This window comes from Ascaphus truei, chromosome 13 (genome assembly GCF_040206685.1).
Source record: "Ascaphus truei isolate aAscTru1 chromosome 13, aAscTru1.hap1, whole genome shotgun sequence".
Classification (NCBI taxonomy): domain Eukaryota; kingdom Metazoa; phylum Chordata; class Amphibia; order Anura; family Ascaphidae; genus Ascaphus; species Ascaphus truei.
The window spans coordinates 10,776,003-10,800,864 of record NC_134495.1 but is presented as its reverse complement, the minus strand read 5'-3'; the positions used below and the strand labels follow the sequence as shown (position 1 = coordinate 10,800,864).

General features: G+C 50.2%; 1 long non-coding RNA gene across 1 annotated transcript; it reads right to left on the bottom strand.

Annotated features, from left to right (window-relative positions):
* Positions 1-303: 303 nt before the first annotated feature.
* LOC142464843 (uncharacterized) lies at positions 304-3,294 on the bottom strand. Its single transcript, XR_012787740.1, has 4 exons — positions 3,195-3,294; positions 2,846-3,155; positions 2,230-2,650; positions 304-404 (listed from the first exon to the last, which is right to left on the bottom strand). It is a non-coding gene; the product is annotated as an uncharacterized LOC142464843 (long non-coding RNA).
* Between the last annotated feature and the right edge of the window lie 21,568 nt (positions 3,295-24,862).

The window sequence follows — 24,862 nt, the reverse complement described above, 5'->3', positions numbered from 1 at the left end:
CAGGGCCATATGGAGGTTACAACAACCTAAGGAGAGGGATTACACATTCAATTCGGCACCACATTTAGCATTTTCCAGAATCGATGACTTTTTCATTGGACACTCACTGATCCCAGCAGTAAAAGACACAAAGATCAATGTAATTACCTGGTCCGACCACGCGCTGATCACATGCACAGTTAGAGACATGAAGCCCAGGAGCCACATTAAAGATGGCTGGAATTAGCTCAGGAGTAATCAATATAAATAACGGTACTAGACAAGGTTTCCCACTATCCTCTCTGTTATTTGTGCTATGCTCTCCTCCTGCATCTCACTACTCCTATACCTGGGAACTCTCTCCTCCTGCATCTCACTACTCCTACACCTGGGAACTCTCCTCCTGCATCTCACTACTCCTATACCTGGGAACTCTCTACTCCTGCATCTCACTACTCCTATACCTGGGAACTCTCTCCTCCTGCATCTCACTACTCCTATACCTGGGAACTCTCGCCTCCTGCATCTCACTACTATACCTGGGAACTCTCTCCTCCTGCATCTCACTACTCCTATACCTGGGAACTCGCTCCTCCTGCATCTCACTACTCCTATACCAGGGAAGTCTCTCCTACTGCATCTCACTACTCCTATACCTGGGAACTCTCGCCTCCTGCATCTCACTACTCCTATACCTGGGAACTCTCTCCTCCTGCATCTCACTACTCCTTTACCTGGGCACTCTCGCCTCCTGCATCTCACTACTCCTATACCTGGGAACTCTCGCCTCCTGCATCTCACTACTCCTTTACCTGGGCACTCTCGCCTCCTGCATCTCACTACTCCTATACCTGGGAACCCTCTCCTCCTGCATCTCACTACTCCTATACCTGGGAACTCTCTCCTCCTGCATCTCACTACTCCTATACCTGGGAACTCTCGCCTCCTGCATCTCATTACTCCCTATACCTGGGAACTCTCTCCTCCTGCATCTCACTACTCCTATACCTGGGAACTCTCTCCTCCTGCATCTCACTACTCCTATACCTGGGAACTCTCTCCTCCTGCATCTCACTACTCCTACACCTGGGAAGTCTCTCCTCCTGCATCTCACTACTCCTACACCTGGGAACTCCCTCCTCCTGCATCTCACTACTCCTATACCTGGGAACTCTCGTCTCCTGCATCTCACTACTCCTATACCTGGGAAGTCTCTCCTCCTGCATCTCACTATTCCTATACCTGGGAACTCTCGCCTCCTGCATCTCACTACTCCTATACCTGGGAACTCTCTCCTCCTGCATCTCACTACTCCTATACCTGGAAACTCTCTCCTCCTGCATCTCACTACTCCTATACCTGGGAACTCTCTCCTCCTGCATCACAATACTCCTATACCTGGGAACTCTCTCCTCCTGCATCTCACTACTATACCTGGGAACTCTCTCCTCCTGCATCTCACTACTCCTACACCTGGGAACTCTCGCCTCCTGCATCTCACTACTCCTATACCTGGGAACTCTCTCCTCCTGCATCTCACTACTATACCTGGGAACTCTCTCCTCCTGCATCTCACTACTCCTATACCTGGGAAGTCTCTCCTCCTGCATCTCACTACTCCTATACCTGGGAACTCTCTCCTCCTGCATCTCACTACTCCTATACCTGGAAACTCTCTCCTCCTGCATCTCACTACTCCTATACCTGGGAACTCTCTCCTCCTGCATCTCACTACTCCTATACCTGGGAACTCTCTCCTCCTGCATCTCACTACTCCTATACCTGGGAACTCTCTCCTCCTGCATCTCACTACTCCTACACCTGGGAACTCTCGCCTCCTGCATCTCACTACTCCTATACCTGGGAAGCCTCTCCTCCTACATCTCACTACTCCTATACCTGGGAACTCTCTCCTCCTGCATCTCACTACTCCTATACCTGGGAACTTTCTCCACCTGCATCTCACTACTCCTATACCTGGGAACTCTCGCCTCCTGCATCTCACTACTCCTATACCTGGGAACTCTCTCCTCCTGCATCTCACTACTCCTATACCTGGGAACTCTCTCCTCCTGCATCTCACTACTCCTATACCTGGGAACTCTCTCCTCCTGCATCTCACTACTCATATACCTGGGAAGTCTCTCCTCCTGCATCTCACTATTCCTATACCTGGGAACTCTCTCCTCCTGCATCTCACTACTCCTATACCTGGGAACTCTCGCCTCCTGCATCTCACTACTCCTATACCTGGGAACTCTCCTCCTGCATCTCACTACTCCTATACCTGGGAACTCTCTCCTCCTGCATCTCACTACTCCTATACCTGGGAACTCTCCTCCTGCATCTCACTACTCCTATAACTGGGAACTCTCTCCTCCTGCATCTCACTACTCCTATACCTGGGAACTCTCCTCCTGCATCTCACTACTCCTATACCTGGGAAGTCTCTCCTCCTGCATCTCACTACTCCTATACCTGGGAACTCTCCTCCTGCATCTCACTACTCCTATACCTGGGAACTCTCTCCTCCTGCATCTCACTACTCCTACACCTGGGAACTCTCTCCTCCTGCATCTCACTACTCCTATACCTGGGAACTCTCTCCTCCTTCATCTCACTTCTCATATACCTGGGAACTCTCTCCTCCTGCATCTCACTACTCCTACACCTGGGAACTCTCTCCTCCTGCATCTCACTACTCCTAAACCTGGGAACTCTCTCCTCCTGCATCTCACTACTCCTATACCTGGGAACTCTCTCCTCCTGCATCTCACTATTCCTATACCTGGGAACTCTCTCCTCCTGCATCTCACTACTCCTATACCTGGGAACTCTCTCCTCCTGCATCTCACTATTCCTATACCTGGGAACTCTCTCCTCCTGCATCTCACTACTCCTATACCTGGGAACTCTCCTCCTGCATCTCACTACTCCTATACCTGGGAACTCTCTCCTCCTGCATCTCACTACTCCTACACCTGGGAACTCTCTCCTCCTGCATCTCACTACTCCTATACCTGGGAACTCTCTCCTCCTGCATCTCACTTCTCATATACCTGGGAACTCTCTCCTCCTGCATCTCACTACTCCTACACCTGGGAACTCTCTCCTCCTGCATCTCACTACTCCTAAACCTGGGAACTCTCTCCTCCTGCATCTCACTACTCCTATACCTGGGAACTCTCTCCTCCTGCATCTCACTATTCCTATACCTGGGAACTCTCTCCTCCTGCATCTCACTACTCCTATACCTGGGAACTCTCCTCCTGCATCTCACTACTCCTATACCTGGGAACTCTCGCCTCCTGCATCTCACTATGCCCTCCCTGTTGCTTTTTCTGTTTGCTGTTTCCTCACTCCTTTTGTAAACGTTTCTGTTCTCGCCAACTTCCCCACTCCCCTCCTATCCACATTTCTTCATCTCTCCTCCCCCCCACCTATGCCTGTGCCCATACACTGCACCATTATTTATACACCTCTCTCCCAACAACTTCCTTACCCCTCAATAAAAAGCATCCACAAAATCCTCTCTTCACACCCTCTATCTCCCCCTTCCTGCTGCTGGGGATCTCTCCTAACCCTGAACCCAGCCATATACACAGCTGCTCTCACCCACGTCTCCCTGCCATCTCTTCCCCTACTAATGGTATTAACCTATTTGATTTAATACTGAACAACCTTAAAACTCGCCCCACAAATCAAGCATCCCAATAGCCCGGACTCATGGCTACTGTCCCACACCCACAGTCACTCCTACCACCCATTGTGGCCAAGCACTGCCATCTCCTGCACTTATTCCCTCACCTGCTGTCTCTGTAAATTCCCCAACATACCACATAGATTGTAAGCTCTTCGGGGCAGGGATTTCCTTTCCTGTTGTCTGATTTAGCTGCGCTTATTGTATTATTCTAATTCCCTGTAATGTATTCTTTGTGAAGCGCTGAGTACACTTTTGGCGCTATATAAATAAAGACATACAATACAATACTATGTTCCCCCTCTTATTTGTATATGTAAAGCGCGTGACAATGTATAATTGTACATTCTTACCTAAACTGGCAATCGTTTGGTGCTCCTGTTATGAATCTGTGACATTCCTGATTGTGTGCCCAACATCATTTTATTTATTTATAACATGTTTTAACAGGAAGTAATCAAAATATATATATTTAAATAGTCATTTACCAAATACTTCAGAACTGATTTATTTAAAACAATAAGATTTCACATGTTGTGCTACTTTAAATACTGTGGCAGAGTTCTACTATGTATCTCCTATTGAGGATTTCTGCTTCAGCTAAAGTTTTTGTACCAGATAGAAGGAAGTGTGGAGGAGTTTGCTAGAAAGAAGGAGGTGACTGTCAGCTAAAGCTATATTTATTGTAAAATGCCTCCGGCAACCTGCACTCCATATCCCTGCGGCAATCTGCACTCCATATCCCTGCGGCAATCTGCACTGCATATCCCTCCGGCAACCTGCACTCCATATCCCTCCGGCAATCTGCACTCCATATCACTCCGGCAATCTGCACTCCATATCCCTCCGGCAATCTGCACTCCATATCCCTCCGGCAATCTGCACTCCATATCCCTCCGGCAATCTGCACTCCATATCCCTCCGGCAATCTGCACTCCATATCCCTCCGGCAATCTGCACTCCATATCCCTCCGGCAATCTGCACTCCATATCCCTCCGGCAATCTGCACTCCGTATCCCTCCGGCAATCTGCACTCCGTATCCCTCCGGCCATCTGCACTCCATATCCCTCCGGCAATCTGCACTCCATATCTCTCCGGCAATCTGCACTCCATATCCCTCCGGCAATCTGCACTCCATATCCCTCCGGCAATCTGCACTCCATATCCCTCCGGCAATCTGCACTCCATATCCCTCCGGCAATCTGCACTGCATATCCCTCCGGCAATCTGCACTCCATATCCCTCCGGCAATCTGCTCTCCATATCCCTCCGGCAATCTGCACTCCATATCCCTCCGGCAATCTGCACTCCATATCCCTCCGGCAATCTGCACTCCATATCCCTCCGGCAATCTGCACTCCATATCCCTCCGGCAATCTGCTCTCCATATCCCTCCGGCAATCTGCACTGCGTATCCCTCCGGCAATCTGCACTCCGTATCCCTCCGGCAATCTGCACTCCATATCCCTCCGGCAATCTGCTCTCCATATCCCTCCGGCAATCTGCACTCCATATCCCTCCGGCAATCTGCTGTCCATATCCCTCCGGCAATCTGCACTCCATATCCCTCCGGCAATCTGCACTCCATATCCCTCCGGCAATCTGCACTCCGTATCCCTCCGGCAATCTGCACTCCATATCCCTCAGGTAATCTGCACTCCATATCACTCCAGTAATCTGCACTCCATATCCCTCCGGCAATCTGCACTCCATATCCCTCCGGCAATCTGCACTCCATATCCCTCCGGCAATCTGCACTCCATATCTCTCCGGCAATCTGCACTCCATATCCCTCCGGCAATCTGCACTCCATATCCCTCCGGCAATCTGCACTCCATATCCCTCCGGCAATCTGCACTCCATATCCCTCCGGCAATCTGCACTGCATATCCCTCCGGCAATCTGCACTCCATATCCCTCCGGCAATCTGCTCTCCATATCCCTCCGGCAATCTGCACTCCATATCCCTCCGGCAATCTGCTCTCCATATCCCTCCGGCAACCTGCACTGCATATCCCTCCGGCAATCTGCACTGCATATCCCTCCGGCAATCTGCACTGCATATCCCTCCGGCAATCTGCACTTCTTATCCCTCCGGCAATCTGCTCTCCATATCCCTCCGGCAATCTGCACTCCGTATCCCTCCGGCAATCTGCACTCCGTATCCCTCCGGCAATCTGCTCTCCATATCCCTCCGGCAATCTGCACTCCATATCCCTCCGGCAATCTGCACTCCATATCCCTCCGGCAATCTGCACTCCATATCCCTCCGGCAATCTGCACTGCATATCCCTCCGGCAATCTGCACTCCATATCCCTCCGGCAATCTGCTCTCCATATCCCTCCGGCAATCTGCACTCCATATCCCTCCGGCAATCTGCACTCCATATCCCTCCGGCAATCTGCACTGCATATCCCTCCGGCAATCTGCACTCCATATCCCTCCGGCAATCTGCACTGCATATCCCTGCGGCAATCTGCACTCCATATCCCTGCGGCAATCTGCACTCAGTATCCCTCCGGCAATCTGCACTCCATATCCCTCCGGCAATCTGCACTCCGTATCCCTCCGGCAATCTGCACTCCATATCCCTCCGGCAATCTGCACTGCATATCCCTCCGGCAATCTGCACTCCATATCCCTCCGGCAATCTGCACTCCATATCCCTCCGGCAATCTGCACTCCATATCCCTCCGGCAATCTGCACTCCATATCCCTCCGGCAATCTGCACTCCATATCCCTCCGGCAATCTGCACTGCATATCCCTCCGGCAATCTGCACTGCATATCCCTGCGGCAATCTGCACTCCATATCCCTCCGGCAATCTGCACTCCATATCCCTCCGGCAACCTGCACTCCATATCCCTCCGGCAATCTGCACTCCATATCCCTCCGGCAATCTGCACTCCATATCCCTCCGGCAATCTGCACTCCATATCCCTCCGGCAATCTGCACTCCATATCCCTCCGACAATCTGCACTCCATATCCCTCCGGCAATCTGCACTCCATATCCCTCCGGCAATCTGCACTCCATATCCCTCCGGCAATCTGCACTCCATATCCCTCCGGCAATCTGCACTGCATATCCCTCTGACAATCTGCACTCCATATCCCTCCGGCAATCTGCACTCCATATCCCTCCGGCAATCTGCACTGCATATCCCTCCGGCAATCTGCACTCCATATCCCTCCGGCAATCTGCACTCCATATCCCTCCGGCAATCTGCACTCCATATCCCTCCGGCAATCTGCACTCCATATCCCTCCGACAATCTGCACTCCATATCCCTCCGGCAATCTGCACTGCATATCCCTCTGGCAATCTGCACTCCAAATCCCTCCGGCAATCTGCACTCCATATCCCTCCGGCAATCTGCACTCCATATCCCTCCGGCAATCTGCACTCCATATCCCTCCGGCAATCTGCACTCCATATCCCTCCGGCAATCTGCACTCCATATCCCTCCGGCAACCTGCACTCCATATCCCTCCGGCAATCTGCACTCCATATCCCTCCGGCAATCTGCACTCCATATCCCTCCGGCAATCTGCACTCCACATCCCTCCGGCAACCTGCACTGCATATCCCTCCGACAATCTGCACTCCATATCCCTCCGGCAATCTGCACTCCATAACCCTCCGGCAATCTGCACTCCATATCCCTCCGGCAATCTGCACTCCATATCCCTCCGGCAATCAGCACTGCATATCCCTCCGGCAATCTGCACTGCATATCCCTCCGGCAACCTGCACTCCATATCCCTCCGGCAATCTGCACTCCATATCCCTCCGGCAATCTGCACTCCATATCCCTCCGGCAATCTGCACTCCATATCCCTCCGGCAATCTGCACTCCATATCCCTCCGGCAATCTGAACTGCATATCCCTCCGGCAATCTGCACTCCATATCCCTCCGGCAATCTGCACTCCATATCCCTCCGGCAATCTGCACTCCATATCCCTCCGGTAATCTGCACTCCATATCCCTCTGGCAATCTGCACTCCATATCCCTCTGGCAATCTGCACTCCATATCCCTCCGGCAATCTGCACTGCATATCCCTCCGGCAATCTGCACTCCATATCCCTCCGGCAATCTGCACTCCATATCCCTCCGGCAATCTGCACTGCATATCCCTCCGGCAATCTGCACTCCATATCCCTCCGGCAATCTGCACTCCATATCCCTCTGGTAATCTGCACTCCATATCCCTCCGGCAATCTGCACTCCATATCCCTCCGCAATCTGCACTCCATATCCCTCCAGCAATCTGCACTCCATATCCCTCCGGCAATCTGCACTGCATATCCCTCCGGCAATCTGCACTCCATATCCCTCCGGCAATCTGCACTCCATATCCCTCCGGCAATCTGCACTCCATATCCCTCCGCAATCTGCACTCCATATCCCTCCGGCAATCTGCACTCCATATCCCTCCGGCAATCTGCACTCCATATCCCTCCGGAAATTTGCACTCCATATCCCTCCGGCAATCTGCACTCCATATCCCTCCGGCAATCTGCACTCCATATCCCTCCGGCAATCTGCACTGCATATCCCTCCGGCAATCTGCACTCCATATCCCTCCGGCAATCTGCACTCCATATCCCTACGGCAATCTGCACTCCATATCCCTCCGGCAATCTGCACTCCATATCCCTCCGGCAATCTGCACTCCATATCCCTCCGGCAATCTGCACTCCATATCCCTCTGGCAATCTGCACTCCATATCCCATAGAAATATATCATTGGTTTATTTTCTTTGTGAACTCTTTCTTTATTGAGCTGCTTCGGGCAGAACTACAAAAAACAGTCAATTCAGCGCTTAGCAGAAAAGGGAAGGATTAGCAGAACGACACATACCAAGGAAATGATGCAACGGTGACTCCAGGGTAAAGCAAACAATAATAACAAGAATACAAATAAAGCAGCTCTGTACACTTCTTTGGCAGGGTTGAGTGCAGATAAGATCTTCCGTCTTTTTCGAGTTTGAGTATATTACATTCGACATCTCCTTTCTAGCGCCTGTTCCTTGGCAAAGGGGAGACCAACTCCCGTCCTCAAGGGCCACCAGTAGGTCAGGTTTTAAGGATATCCCTGCTTCAGCACAGTGGCAAAGACTGAGGCCCTGGTGCTGAAGCAGGGATATCCTTAAAACTTGACCTGTTGGTGGCCTTTGAGGACGAGGGTTGGCTAGTCAACGACTGAGCCACTAATTGTGCCACCTGTGCTGAAGCAGGGATATCCTTTTAACCTGACCTGTTGGTGGCCCTTGAGGACTGGCGTGGGCCGCTTCTGCCTCAGCACCGGTGGCGGATCTCAAAATTTGCCACCCCCCCCCCCCCCCATATAACCATGTGATGTCGCATGGCAGTTGCGTTGCCATGTAAACGTGACGTCATTTGATGGCACGTTGCCATGGCAACGAGACGCCGTGTGATGTCAATCGTTGGGGACGTCAGCAGCCTCATTTGACGTGGGAATTCCAAAGGAGCAGGAGGGCGGCCGGCACAGGCAAGTACCTTCCCATTAGGTTAGATAGGCCCGAGAGTGCGGCAACATTATATTTGGGCAGACATTTTTGCAGCGCCAAATGTTGCTGCCTTAGGCCCGGGCCTAACGGGAAATCTGGCCCTGCCTGGCACATAGGCAGAGTGGATCGTTTGTCATTGTTCTATATACACATTTATTGGTAATGCCCAAATACGAGCCAGAGGCGCAGGGAGAGTCCGCAGTGCGCTTGGAAGAACGCCGGGAGGACGGGTTTGAAGTCTCTGTTACTGATGTGGATGGTTTCCATGCGGCAAGATCTTGGGTTTAGTTTGGAAATGTTGTATCTATTCTGACAATGAACATGCAGCTCGTTACTATGATACTTAGCACCTGTTATGTATTACCTTCCCACCACAGCTCATTCCTTTTAGGGGCGATATGACTTCATCCCAAATGCGTTGCAGGACCCTCTTTGTTAAAGTGGAGCCAAGACACAGCTCCTTGTCACGTGTACCATGCTGCTTTCTCAAGGTTCCAATCCATGCTGCTTTCTCACGGTTCCAATCCATGCTGCTTTCTCACGGTTCCAATCCATGCTGCTTTCTCGTGGTTCCAATCCACGCTGCTTTCTCAAGGTTCCAATCCATGCTGCTTTCTCACGGTTCCAATCCATGCTGCTTTCTCGTGGTTCCAATCCATGCTGCTTTCTCATGGTTCCAATCCATGCTGCTTTCTCGTGGTTCCCATCCATGCTGCTTTCTCATGGTTCCAATCCACGCTGCTTTCTCGTGGTTCCAATCCATGCTGCTTTCTCACGGTTCCAATCCATGCTGCTTTCTCACGGTTCCAATCCATGCTGCTTTCTCGTGGTTCCAATCCATGCTGCTTTCTCATGGGTCCAATTCATGCTGCTTTCTCACGGTTCCAATCCATGCTGCTTTCTCAAGGTTCCAATCCATGCTGCTTTCTCACGGTTCCAATCCATGCTGCTTTCTCGTGGTTCCAATCCACGCTGCTTTCTCAAGGTTCCAATCCATGCTGCTTTCTCGTGGTTCCAATCCATGCTGCTTTCTCATGGTTCCAATCCATGCTGCTTTCTCGTGGTTCCCATCCATGCTGCTTTCTCATGGTTCCAATCCACGCTGCTTTCTCGTGGTTCCAATCCATGCTGCTTTCTCACGGTTCCAATCCATGCTGCTTTCTCACGGTTCCAATCCATGCTGCTTTCTCGTGGTTCCAATCCATGCTGCTTTCTCATGGGTCCAATTCATGCTGCTTTCTCACGGTTCCAATCCATGCTGCTTTCTCGTGGTTCCAATCCATGCTGCTTTCTCGTGGTTCCAATCCATGCTGCTTTCTCGTGGTTCCCATCCATGCTGCTTTCTCATGGTTCCAATCCATGCTGCTTTCTCGTGGTTCCAATCCATGCTGCTTTCTCGTGGTTCCAATCCATGCTGCTTTCTCACGGTTCCAATCCATGCTGCTTTCTCACGGTTCCAATCCATGCTGCTTTCTCACGGTTCCAATCCATGCTGCTTTCTCACGGTTCCACTCCATGCTGCTTTCTCATGGGTCCAATTCATGCTGCTTTCTCACGGTTCCAATCCATGCTGCTTTCTCGTGGTTCCAATCCATGCTGCTTTCTCGTGGTTCCAATCCATGCTGCTTTCTCGTGGTTCCAATCCATGCTGCTTTCTCACGGTTCCAATCCATGCTGCTTTCTCGTGGTTCCAATCCATGCTGCTTTCTCGTGGTTCCAATCCATGCTGCTTTCTCATGGGTCCAATCCATGCTGCTTTCTCATGGTTCCAATCCATGCTGCTTTCTCGTGGTTCCAATCCATGCTGCTTTCTCACGGTTCCAATCCATGCTGCTTTCTCACGGTTCCAATCCATGCTGCTTTCTCACGGTTCCAATCCATGCTGCTTTCTCACGGTTCCAATCCATGCAGCTTTCTCACGGTTCCAATCCATGCTGCTTTCTCACGGTTCCAATCCATGCTGCTTTCTCACGGTTCCAATCCATGCTGCTTTCTCGTGGTTCCAATCCATGCTGCTTTCTCGTGGTTCCCATCCATGCTGCTTTCTCGTGGTTCCAATCCACGCTGCTTTCTCGTGGTTCCAATCCATGCTGCTTTCTCACGGTTCCAATCCATGCTGCTTTCTCACGGTTCCAATCCATGCTGCTTTCTCGTGGTTCCAATCCATGCTGCTTTCTCATGGGTCCAATCCATGCTGCTTTCTCGTGGTTCCAATCCATGCTGCTTTCTCACGGTTCCAATCCATGCTGCTTTCTCGTGGTTCCAATCCATGCTGCATTCTCACGGTTCCAATCCATGCTGCTTTCTCACGGTTCCAATCCATGCTGCTTTCTCGTGGTTCCAATACATGCTGCTTTCTCATGGGTCCAATCCATGCTGCTTTCTCATGGTTCCAATCCATGCTGCTTTCTCGTGGTTCCAATCCATGCTGCTTTCTCACGGTTCCAATCCATGCTGCTTTCTCACGGTTCCAATCCATGCTGCTTTCTCACGGTTCCAATCCATGCTGCTTTCTCACGGTTCCAATCCATGCTGCTTTCTCACGGTTCCAATCCATGCTGCTTTCTCACGGTTCCAATCCATGCTGCTTTCTCGTGGTACCAATCCATGCTGCTTTCTCGTGGTTCCAATCCATGCTGCTTTCTCATGGGTCCAATCCATGCTGCTTTCTCGTGGTTCCAATCCATGCTGCTTTCTCACGGTTCCAATCCATGCTGCTTTCTCGTGGTTCCAATCCATGCTGCTTTCCCGTGGTTCCAATCCATGCTGCTTTCTCGTGGTTCCAATCCATGCTGCTTTCTCACGGTTCCAATCCATGCTGCTTTCTCATGGTTCCAATCCATGCTGCTTTCTCGTGGTTCCAATCCATGCTGCTTTCTCACGGTTCCAATCCATGCTGCTTTCTCACGGTTCCAATCCATGCTGCTTTCTCACGGTTCCAATCCATGCTGCTTTCTCATGGGTCCAATTCATGCTGCTTTCTCGTGGTTCCAATCCATGCTGCTTTCTCACGGTTCCAATCCATGCTGCTTTCTCGTGGTTCCAATCCATGCTGCTTTCTCGTGGTTCCAATCCATGCTGCTTTCTCACGGTTCCAATCCATGCTGCTTTCTCACGGTTCCAATCCATGCTGCTTTCTCGTGGTTCCAATCCATGCTGCTTTCTCATGGGTCCAATCCATGCTGCTTTCTCATGGTTCCAATCCATGCTGCTTTCTCGTGGTTCCAATCCATGCTGCTTTCTCACGGTTCCAATCCATGCTGCTTTCTCACGGTTCCAATCCATGCTGCTTTCTCACGGTTCCAATCCATGCTGCTTTCTCACGGTTCCAATCCATGCTGCTTTCTCGTGGTTCCAATCCATGCTGCTTTCTCACGGTTCCAATCCATGCTGCTTTCTCACGGTTCCAATCCATGCTGCTTTCTCACGGTTCCAATCCATGCTGCTTTCTCGTGGTTCCAATCCATGCTGCTTTCTCGTGGTTCCCATCCATGCTGCTTTCTCGTGGTTCCAATCCACGCTGCTTTCTCGTGGTTCCAATCCATGCTGCTTTCTCGTGGTTCCAATCCATGCTGCTTTCTCACGGTTCCAATCCATGCTGCTTTCTCACGGTTCCAATCCATGCTGCTTTCTCACGGTTCCAATCCATGCTGCTTTCTCGTGGTTCCAATCCATGCTGCTTTCTCATGGGTCCAATCCATGCTGCTTTCTCGTGGTTCCAATCCATGCTGCTTTCTCGTGGTTCCAATCCATGCTGCTTTCTCGTGGTTCCAATCCATGCTGCTTTCTCGTGGTTCCAATCCATGCTGCTTTCTCATGGGTCCAATTCATGCTGCTTTCTCACGGTTCCAATCCATGCTGCTTTCTCAAGGTTCCAATCCATGCTGCTTTCTCACGGTTCCAATCCATGCTGCTTTCTCGTGGTTCCAATCCACGCTGCTTTCTCAAGGTTCCAATCCATGCTGCTTTCTCGTGGTTCCAATCCATGCTGCTTTCTCATGGTTCCAATCCATGCTGCTTTCTCGTGGTTCCCATCCATGCTGCTTTCTCATGGTTCCAATCCACGCTGCTTTCTCGTGGTTCCAATCCATGTTGCTTTCTCACGGTTCCAATCCATGCTGCTTTCTCACGGTTCCAATCCATGCTGCTTTCTCGTGGTTCCAATCCATGCTGCTTTCTCATGGGTCCAATTCATGCTGCTTTCTCACGGTTCCAATCCATGCTGCTTTCTCGTGGTTCCAATCCATGCTGCTTTCTCGTGGTTCCAATCCATGCTGCTTTCTCGTGGTTCCCATCCATGCTGCTTTCTCATGGTTCCAATCCACGCTGCTTTCTCGTGGTTCCAATCCATGCTGCTTTCTCACGGTTCCAATCCATGCTGCTTTCTCACGGTTCCAATCCATGCTGCTTTCTCGTGGTTCCAATCCATGCTGCTTTCTCATGGGTCCAATTCATGCTGCTTTCTCATGGTTCCAATCCATGCTGCTTTCTCGTGGTTCCAATCCATGCTGCTTTCTCGTGGTTCCAATCCATGCTGCTTTCTCGTGGTTCCAATCCATGCTGCTTTCTCACGGTTCCAATCCATGCTGCTTTCTCGTGGTTCCAATCCATGCTGCTTTCTCGTGGTTCCAATCCATGCTGCTTTCTCATGGGTCCAATCCATGCTGCTTTCTCATGGTTCCAATCCATGCTGCTTTCTCGTGGTTCCAATCCATGCTGCTTTCTCACGGTTCCAATCCATGCTGCTTTCTCACGGTTCCAATCCATGCTGCTTTCTCACGGTTCCAATCCATGCTGCTTTCTCACGGTTCCAATCCATGCTGCTTTCTCGTGGTTCCAATCCATGCTGCTTTCTCGTGGTTCCAATCCATGCTGCTTTCTCACGGTTCCAATCCATGCTGCTTTCTCACGGTTCCAATCCATGCTGCTTTCTCACGGTTCCAATCCATGCTGCTTTCTCGTGGTTCCAATCCATGCTGCTTTCTCGTGGTTCCCATCCATGCTGCTTTCTCGTGGTTCCAATCCACGCTGCTTTCTCGTGGTTCCAATCCATGCTGCTTTCTCACGGTTCCAATCCATGCTGCTTTCTCACGGTTCCAATCCATGCTGCTTTCTCGTGGTTCCAATCCATGCTGCTTTCTCGTGGTTCCAATCCATGCTGCTTTCTCGTGGTTCCAATCCATGCTGCTTTCTCACGGTTCCAATCCATGCTGCTTTCTCACGGTTCCAATCCATGCTGCTTTCTCGTGGTTCCAATCCATGCTGCTTTCTCATGGGTCCAATCCATGCTGCTTTCTCATGGTTCCAATCCATGCTGCTTTCTCGTGGTTCCAATCCATGCTGCTTTCTCACGGTTCCAATCCATGCTGCTTTCTCACGGTTCCAATCCATGCTGCTTTCTCACGGTTCCAATCCATGCTGCTTTCTCACGGTTCCAATCCATGCTGCTTTCTCGTGGTTCCAATCCATGCTGCTTTCTCACGGTTCCAATCCATGCTGCTTTCTCACGGTTCCAATCCATGCTGCTTTCTCACGGTTCCAATCCATGCTGCTTTCTCGTGGTTCCAATCCATGCTGCTTTCTCGTGGTTCCCATCCATGCTGCTTTCTCGTGGTTCCAATCCACGCTGCTTTCTCGTGGTTCCAATCCATGCTGCTTTCTCGTGGTTCCAATCCATGCTGCTTTCTCACGGTTCCAATCCATGCTGCTTTCTCACGGTTCCAATCCATGCTGCTTTCTCACGGTTCCAATCCATGCTGCTTTCTCGTGGTTCCAATCCATGCTGCTTTCTCATGGGTCCAATCCATGCTGCTTTCTCGTGGTTCCAATCCATGCTGCTTTCTCGTGGTTCCAATCCATGCTGCTTTCTCGTGGTTCCAATCCATGCTGCTTTCTCGTGGTTCCAATCCATGCTGCTTTCTCATGGGTCCAATTCATGCTGCTTTCTCACGGTTCCAATCTATGCTGCTTTCTCAAGGTTCCAATCCATGCTGCTTTCTCACGGTTCCAATCCATGCTGCTTTCTCGTGGTTCCAATCCACGCTGCTTTCTCAAGGTTCCAATCCATGCTGCTTTCTCGTGGTTCCAATCCATGCTGCTTTCTCATGGTTCCAATCCATGCTGCTTTCTCGTGGTTCCCATCCATGCTGCTTTCTCATGGTTCCAATCCACGCTGCTTTCTCGTGGTTCCAATCCATGTTGCTTTCTCACGGTTCCAATCCATGCTGCTTTCTCACGGTTCCAATCCATGCTGCTTTCTCGTGGTTCCAATCCATGCTGCTTTCTCATGGGTCCAATTCATGCTGCTTTCTCACGGTTCCAATCCATGCTGCTTTCTCGTGGTTCCAATCCATGCTGCTTTCTCGTGGTTCCAATCCATGCTGCTTTCTCGTGGTTCCCATCCATGCTGCTTTCTCATGGTTCCAATCCACGCTGCTTTCTCGTGGTTCCAATCCATGCTGCTTTCTCACGGTTCCAATCCATGCTGCTTTCTCACGGTTCCAATCCATGCTGCTTTCTCGTGGTTCCAATCCATGCTGCTTTCTCATGGGTCCAATTCATGCTGCTTTCTCATGGTTCCAATCCATGCTGCTTTCTCGTGGTTCCAATCCATGCTGCTTTCTCGTGGTTCCAATCCATGCTGCTTTCTCGTGGTTCCAATCCATGCTGCTTTCTCACGGTTCCAATCCATGCTGCTTTCTCGTGGTTCCAATCCATGCTGCTTTCTCGTGGTTCCAATCCATGCTGCTTTCTCATGGGTCCAATCCATGCTGCTTTCTCATGGTTCCAATCCATGCTGCTTTCTCGTGGTTCCAATCCATGCTGCTTTCTCACGGTTCCAATCCATGCTGCTTTCTCACGGTTCCAATCCATGCTGCTTTCTCACGGTTCCAATCCATGCTGCTTTCTCACGGTTCCAATCCATGCTGCTTTCTCGTGGTTCCAATCCATGCTGCTTTCTCACGGTTCCAATCCATGCTGCTTTCTCACGGTTCCAATCCATGCTGCTTTCTCACGGTTCCAATCCATGCTGCTTTCTCGTGGTTCCAATCCATGCTGCTTTCTCGTGGTTCCCATCCATGCTGCTTTCTCGTGGTTCCAATCCACGCTGCTTTCTCGTGGTTCCAATCCATGCTGCTTTCTCACGGTTCCAATCCATGCTGCTTTCTCACGGTTCCAATCCATGCTGCTTTCTCGTGGTTCCAATCCATGCTGCTTTCTCATGGGTCCAATCCATGCTGCTTTCTCGTGGTTCCAATCCATGCTGCTTTCTCACGGTTCCAATCCATGCTGCTTTCTCGTGGTTCCAATCCATGCTGCTTTCTCACGGTTCCAATCCATGCTGCTTTCTCACGGTTCCAATACATGCTGCTTTCTCGTGGTTCCAATACATGCTGCTTTCTCATGGGTCCAATCCATGCTGCTTTCTCATGGTTCCAATCCATGCTGCTTTCTCGTGGTTCCAATCCATGCTGCTTTCTCACGGTTCCAATCCATGCTGCTTTCTCACGGTTCCAATCCATGCTGCTTTCTCACGGTTCCAATCCATGCTGCTTTCTCACGGTTCCAATCCATGCTGCTTTCTCACGGTTCCAATCCATGCTGCTTTCTCACGGTTCCAATCCATGCTGCTTTCTCGTGGTACCAATCCATGCTGCTTTCTCGTGGTTCCAATCCATGCTGCTTTCTCATGGGTCCAATCCATGCTGCTTTCTCGTGGTTCCAATCCATGCTGCTTTCTCACGGTTCCAATCCATGCTGCTTTCTCGTGGTTCCAATCCATGCTGCTTTCCCTTGGTTCCAATCCATGCTGCTTTCTCGTGGTTCCAATCCATGCTGCTTTCTCACGGTTCCAATCCATGCTGCTTTCTCATGGTTCCAATCCACGCTGCTTTCTCGTGGTTCCAATCCATGCTGCTTTCTCACGGTTCCAATCCATGCTGCTTTCTCACGGTTCCAATCCATGCTGCTTTCTCGTGGTTCCAATCCATGCTGCTTTCTCATGGGTCCAATTCATGCTGCTTTCTCGTGGTTCCAATCCATGCTGCTTTCTCACGGTTCCAATCCATGCTGCTTTCTCGTGGTTCCAATCCATGCTGCTTTCTCGTGGTTCCAATCCATGCTGCTTTCTCACGGTTCCAATCCATGCTGCTTTCTCACGGTTCCAATCCATGCTGCTTTCTCGTGGTTCCAATCCATGCTGCTTTCTCATGGGTCCAATCCATGCTGCTTTCTCATGGTTCCAATCCATGCTGCTTTCTCGTGGTTCCAATCCATGCTGCTTTCTCACGGTTCCAATCCATGCTGCTTTCTCACGGTTCCAATCCATGCTGCTTTCTCACGGTTCCAATCCATGCTGCTTTCTCACGGTTCCAATCCATGCTGCTTTCTCGTGGTTCCAATCCATGCTGCTTTCTCGTGGTTCCCATCCATGCTGCTTTCTCGTGGTTCCAATCCACGCTGCTTTCTCGTGGTTCCAATCCATGCTGCTTTCTCGTGGTTCCAATCCATGCTGCTTTCTCACGGTTCCAATCCATGCTGCTTTCTCACGGTTCCAATCCATGCTGCTTTCTCACGGTTCCAATCCATGCTGCTTTCTCGTGGTTCCAATCCATGCTGCTTTCTCATGGGTCCAATCCATGCTGCTTTCTCGTGGTTCCAATCCATGCTGCTTTCTCACGGTTCCAATCCATGCTGCTTTCTCGTGTTCCAATCCATGCTGCTTTCTCACGGTTCCAATCCATGCTGCTTTCTCACGGTTCCAATCCATGCTGCTTTCTCGTGGTTCCAATCCATGCTGCTTTCTCATGGGTCCAATCCATGCTGCTTTCTCATGGTTCCAATCCATGCTGCTTTCTCGTGGTTCCAATCCATGCTGCTTTCTCACGGTTCCAATCCATGCTGCTTTCTCACGGTTCCAATCCATGCTGCTTTCTCACGGTTCAAATCCATGCTGCTTTCTCACGGTTCCAATCCATGCTGCTTTCTCAAGGTTCCAATCCATGCTGCTTTCTCACGGTTCCAATCCATGCTGCTTTCTCGTGGTACCAATCCATGCTGCTTTCTCGTGGTTCCAATCCATGCTGCTTTCTCATGGGTCCAATCCATGCTGCTTTCTCGTGGTTCCAATCCATGCTGCTTTCTCACGGTTCCAATCCATGCTGCTTTCTCACGGTTCCAATCCATGCTGCTTTCCCGTGGTTCCAATCCATGCTGCTTTCTCGTGGTTCCAATCCATGCTGCTTTCTCACGGTTCCAATCCATGCTGCTTTCTCGTGGTTCCAATCCATGCTGCTTTCTCATGGGTCCAATCCATACTGCTTTCTCGTGGTTCCAATCCATGCTGCTTTCTCACGGTTCCAATCCATGCTGCTTTCTCGTGGTTCCAATCCACGCTGCTTTCTCATGGTTCCAATCCATGCTGCTTTCTCATGGGTCCAATCCATGCTGCTTTCTCACGGTTCCAATCCACGCTGCTTTCTCATGGTTCCAATCCACGCTGCTTTCTCATGGTTCCAATCCATGCTGCTTTCTCATGGTTCCAATCCATGCTGCTTTCTCATGGGTCCAATCCATGCTGCTTTCTCACGGTTCCAATCCACGCTGCTTTCTCATGGTTCCAATCCATGCCGCTTTCTTATGGTTCCAATCCATGCTGCTTTTTCTAGGTTCCCATCCATGCTACTTTCTCACGGTTCCAATCCATGTTGCTTTCTCACGGTTCCAATCCATGCTGCTTTCTCACGGTTCCAATCCATGCTGCTTTTTCTAGGTTCCAATCCATGCTGCTTTCTCATGGTTCCAATCCATGCTGCTTTCTCGTGGTTCCAATCCACGCTGCTTTCTCACGGTTCCAATCCATGCTGCTTTCTCGTGGTTCCAATCCATGCTGCTTTCTCACGGTTCCAATCCATGCTGCTTTCTCATGGTTCCAATTCATGCTGCTTTCTCACGGTTCCAATCCATGCTGCTTTCTCAAGGTTCCAATCCCTGCTGCTTTCTCATGGTTCCAATCCATGCTGCTTTCTCATGGTTCCAATCCATGCTGCTTTCTCGTGGTTCCAATCCATGCTGCTTTCTCACGGTTCCAATCCATGCTGCTTTCTCACGGTTCCAATCCATGCTGCTTTCTCACGGTTCCAATCCATGCTGCTTTCTCACGGTTCCAATCCATGCTGCTTTTTCTAGGTTCCAATCCATGCTGCTTTCTCATGGTTCCAATCCATGCTGCTTTCTCGTGGTTCCAATCCATGCTGCTTTCTCACGGTTCCAATCCATGCTGCTTTCTCAAGGTTCCAATCCATGCTGCTTTCTCACGGTTCCAATCCATGCTGCTTTCTCGTGGTTCCAATCCATGCTGCTTTCTCACGGTTCCAATCCATGCTGCTTTCTTGTGGTTCCAATCCATGCTGCTTTTTCTAGGTTCCAATCCATGCTGCTTTCTCATGGTTCCAATCCATGCTGCTTTCTCGTGGTTCCAATCCATGCTGCTTTCTCGTCGTTCCAATCCATGCTGCTTTCTCATGGTTCCAATTCATGCTGCTTTCTCGTGGTTCCAATCCATGCTGCTTTCTCACGGTTCCAATCCATGCTGCTTTCTCATAGGTCCAATCCATGCTGCTTTCTCACGGTTCCAATCCACGCTGCTTTCTCACGGTTCCAATCCATGCTGCTTTCTCACGGTTCCAATCCATGCTGCTTTCTCACGGTTCCAATCCACGCTGCTTTCTCACGGTTCCCATCCATGCTGCTTTCTCACGGTTCCAATCCATGCTGCTTTCTCGTGGTTCCAATCCATGCTGCTTTCTCACGGTTCCAATCCATGCTGCTTTCTCATGGGTCCAATCCATGCTGCTTTCTCATGGTTCCAATCCATGCTCCTTTCTCACGGTTCCAATCCATGCTGCTTTCTCGTGGTTCCAATCCATGCTGCTTTCTCACGGTTCCAATCCATGCTGCTTTCTCAAGGTTCCAATCCATGCTTCTTTCTCATGGTTCCAATCCATGCTGCTTTCTCATGGGTCCAATCCACGCTGCTTTCTCACGGTTCCAATCCACGCTGCTTTCTCACGGTTCCCATCCATGCTGCTTTCTCACGGTTCCAATCCATGCTCCTTTCTCACGGTTCCAATCCATGCTGCTTTCTCACGGTTCCAATCCATGCTGCTTTCTCACGGTTCTAATCCATGCTGCTTTTTCTAGGTTCCAATCGATGCTGCTTTCTCATGGTTCCAATCCATGCTGCTTTCTCGTGGTTCCAATCCATGCTGCTTTCTCATGGTTCCAATCCATGCTGCTTTCTCGTGGTTCCAATCCATGCTGCTTTCTCACGGTTCCAATCCATGCTGCTTTCTCGTGGTTCCAATCCATGCTGCTTTCTCATGGGTCCAATCCATGCTGCTTTCTCGTGGTTCCAATCCATGCTGCTTTCTCACGGTTCCAATCCATGCTGCTTTCTCACGGTCCCAATCCATGCTGCTTTCTCATGGTTCCAATTCATGCTGATTTCTCGTGGTTCCAATCCATGCTGCTTTCTCGTGGTTCCAATCCATGCTGCTTTCTCGTGGTTCCAATCCATGCTGCTTTCTCATGGGTCCAATCCATGCTGCTTTCTCATGGTTCCAATCCATGCTGCTTTCTCGTGGTTCCAATCCATGCTGCTTTCTCACGGTTCCAATCCATGCTGCTTTCTCACGGTTCCAATCCATGCTGCTTTCTCACGGTTCCAATCCATGCTGCTTTCTCACGGTTCCAATCCATGCTGCTTTCTCGTGGTTCCAATCCATGCTGCTTTCTCACGGTTCCAATCCATGCTGCTTTCTCACGGTTCCAATCCATGCTGCTTTCTCACGGTTCCAATCCATGCTGCTTTCTCGTGGTTCCAATCCATGCTGCTTTCTCGTGGTTCCCATCCATGCTGCTTTCTCGTGGTTCCAATCCACGCTGCTTTCTCGTGGTTCCAATCCATGCTGCTTTCTCGTGGTTCCAATCCATGCTGCTTTCTCACGGTTCCAATCCATGCTGCTTTCTCACGGTTCCAATCCATGCTGCTTTCTCACGGTTCCAATCCATGCTGCTTTCTCGTGGTTCCAATCCATGCTGCTTTCTCATGGGTCCAATCCATGCTGCTTTCTCGTGGTTCCAATCCATGCTGCTTTCTCACGGTTCCAATCCATGCTGCTTTCTCGTGGTTCCAATCCATGCTGCTTTCTCACGGTTCCAATACATGCTGCTTTCTCACGGTTCCAATCCATGCTGCTTTCTCGTGGTTCCAATACATGCTGCTTTCTCATGGGTCCAATCCATGCTGCTTTCTCATGGTTCCAATCCATGCTGCTTTCTCGTGGTTCCAATCCATGCTGCTTTCTCACGGTTCCAATCCATGCTGCTTTCTCACGGTTCCAATCCATGCTGCTTTCTCACGGTTCCAATCCATGCTGCTTTCTCACGGTTCCAATCCATGCTGCTTTCTCACGGTTCCAATCCATGCTGCTTTCTCACGGTTCCAATCCATGCTGCTTTCTCGTGGTACCAATCCATGCTGCTTTCTCGTGGTTCCAATCCATGCTGCTTTCTCATGGGTCCAATCCATGCTGCTTTCTCGTGGTTCCAATCCATGCTGCTTTCTCACGGTTCCAATCCATGCTGCTTTCTCACGGTTCCAATCCATGCTGCTTTCCCGTGGTTCCAATCCATGCTGCTTTCTCGTGGTTCCAATCCATGCTGCTTTCTCACGGTTCCAATCCATGCTGCTTTCTCGTGGTTCCAATCCATGCTTCTTTCTCATGGGTCCAATCCATACTGCTTTCTCGTGGTTCCAATCCATGCTGCTTTCTCACGGTTCCAATCCATGCTGCTTTCTCGTGGTTCCAATCCACGCTGCTTTCTCATGGTTCCAATCCATGCTGCTTTCTCATGGGTCCAATCCATGCTGCTTTCTCACGGTTCCAATCCACGCTGCTTTCTCATGGTTCCAATCCACGCTGCTTTTTCATGGTTCCAATCCATGCTGCTTTCTCATGGTTCCAATCCATGCTGCTTTCTCATGGGTCCAATCCATGCTGCTTTCTCACGGTTCCAATCCACGCTGCTTTCTCATGGTTCCAATCCATGCTGCTTTCTCATGGTTCCAATCCATGCTGCTTTTTCTAGGTTCCCATCCATGCTACTTTCTCACGGTTCCAATCCATGCTGCTTTCTCACGGTTCCAATCCATGCTGCTTTCTCACGGTTCCAATCCATGCTGCTTTTTCTAGGTTCCAATCCATGCTGCTTTCTCATGGTTCCAATCCATGCTGCTTTCTCGTGGTTCCAATCCACGCTGCTTTCTCACGGTTCCAATCCATGCTGCTTTCTCGTGGTTCCAATCCATGCTGCTTTCTCACGGTTCCAATCCATGCTGCTTTCTCATGGTTCCAATTCATGCTGCTTTCTCACGGTTCCAATCCATGCTGCTTTCTCAAGGTTCCAATCCCTGCTGCTTTCTCATGGTTCCAATCCATGCTGCTTTCTCATGGTTCCAATCCATGCTGCTTTCTCGTGGTTCCAATCCATGCTGCTTTCTCACGGTTCCATTCCATGCTGCTTTCTCACGGTTCCAATCCATGCTGCTTTCTCACGGTTCCAATCCATGCTGCTTTCTCACGGTTCCAATCCATGCTGCTTTTTCTAGGTTCCAATCCATGCTGCTTTCTCATGGTTCCAATCCATGCTGCTTTCTCGTGGTTCCAATCCATGCTGCTTTCTCACGGTTCCAATCCATGCTGCTTTCTCAAGGTTCCAATCCATGCTGCTTTCTCACGGTTCCAATCCATGCTGCTTTCTCGTGGTTCCAATCCATGCTGCTTTCTCGTGGTTCCAATCCATGCTGCTTTTTCTAGGTTCCAATCCATGCTGCTTTCTCATGGTTCCAATCCATGCTGCTTTCTCGTGGTTCCAATCCATGCTGCTTTCTCATGGTTCCAATCCATGCTGCTTTCTCATGGTTCCAATTCATGCTGCTTTCTCGTGGTTCCAATCCATGCTGCTTTCTCACGGTTCCAATCCATGCTGCTTTCTCGTGGTTCCAATCCATGCTGCTTTTTCTAGGTTCCAATCCATGCTGCTTTCTCATGGTTCCAATCCATGCTGCTTTCTCGTGGTTCCAATCCATGCTGCTTTCTCACGGTTCCAATCCACGCTGCTTTCTCACGGTTCCCATCCATGCTGCTTTCTCACGGTTCCAATCCATGCTGCTTTCTCGTGGTTCCAATCCATGCTGCTTTCTCACGGTTCCAATCCATGCTGCTTTCTCATGGGTCCAATCCATGCTGCTTTCTCATGGTTCCAATCCATGCTCCTTTCTCACGGTTCCAATCCATGCTGCTTTCTCGTGGTTCCAATCCATGCTGCTTTCTCACGGTTCCAATCCATGCTGCTTTCTCAAGGTTCCAATCCATGCTTCTTTCTCATGGTTCCAATCCATGCTGCTTTCTCATGGGTCCAATCCACGCTGCTTTCTCACGGTTCCAATCCACGCTGCTTTCTCACGGTTCCCATCCATGCTGCTTTCTCACGGTTCCAATCCATGCTCCTTTCTCACGGTTCCAATCCATGCTGCTTTCTCACGGTTCCAATCCATGCTGCTTTCTCACGGTTCTAATCCATGCTGCTTTTTCTAGGTTCCAATCGATGCTGCTTTCTCATGGTTCCAATCCATGCTGCTTTCTCGTGGTTCCAATCCATGCTGCTTTCTCATGGTTCCAATCCATGCTGCTTTCTCGTGGTTCCAATCCATGCTGCTTTCTCACGGTTCCAATCCATGCTGCTTTCTCGTGGTTCCAATCCATGCTGCTTTCTCATGGGTCCAATCCATGCTGCTTTCTCGTGGTTCCAATACATGCTGCTTTCTCAAGGTTCCAATCCATGCTGCTTTCTCACGGTCCCAATCCATGCTGCTTTCTCATGGTTCCAATTCATGCTGATTTCTCGTGGTTCCAATCCATGCTGCTTTCTCGTGGTTCCAATCCATGCTGCTTTCTCATGGTTCCAATTCATGCTGCTTTCTCGTGGTTCCAATCCATGCTGCTTTCTCATGGTTCCAATCCATGCTGCTTTCTCAAGGTTCCAATCCATGCTGCTTTCTCATGGTTCCAATCCATGCTGCTTTCTCACGATTCCAATCCATGCTGCTTTCTCACGGTTCCAATCCATGCTGCTTTCTCACGGTTCCAATCCACGCTGCTTTCTCACGGTTCCAATCCACGCTGCTTTCTCACGGTTCCCATCCATGCTTCTTTCTCACGGTTCCAATCCATGCTGCTTTCTCACGGTTCCAATCCATGCTGCTTTCTCACGGTTCCAATCCATGCTGCTTTCTCATGGTTCCAATTCATGCTGCTTTCTCACGGTTCCAATCCATGCTGCTTTCTCGTGGTTCCCATCCATGCTGCTTTCTCACGGTTCCAATCCATGCTGCTTTTTCTAGGTTCCAATCCATGCTGCTTTCTCATGGTTCCAATCCATGCTGCTTTTTCTAGGTTCCAATCCATGCTGCTTTTTCTAGGTTCCAATCCATGCTGCTTTCTCATGGTTCCAATCCATGCTGCTTTCTCATGGTTCCAATCCATGCTGCTTTCTCGTGTTTCCAATCCATGCTGCTT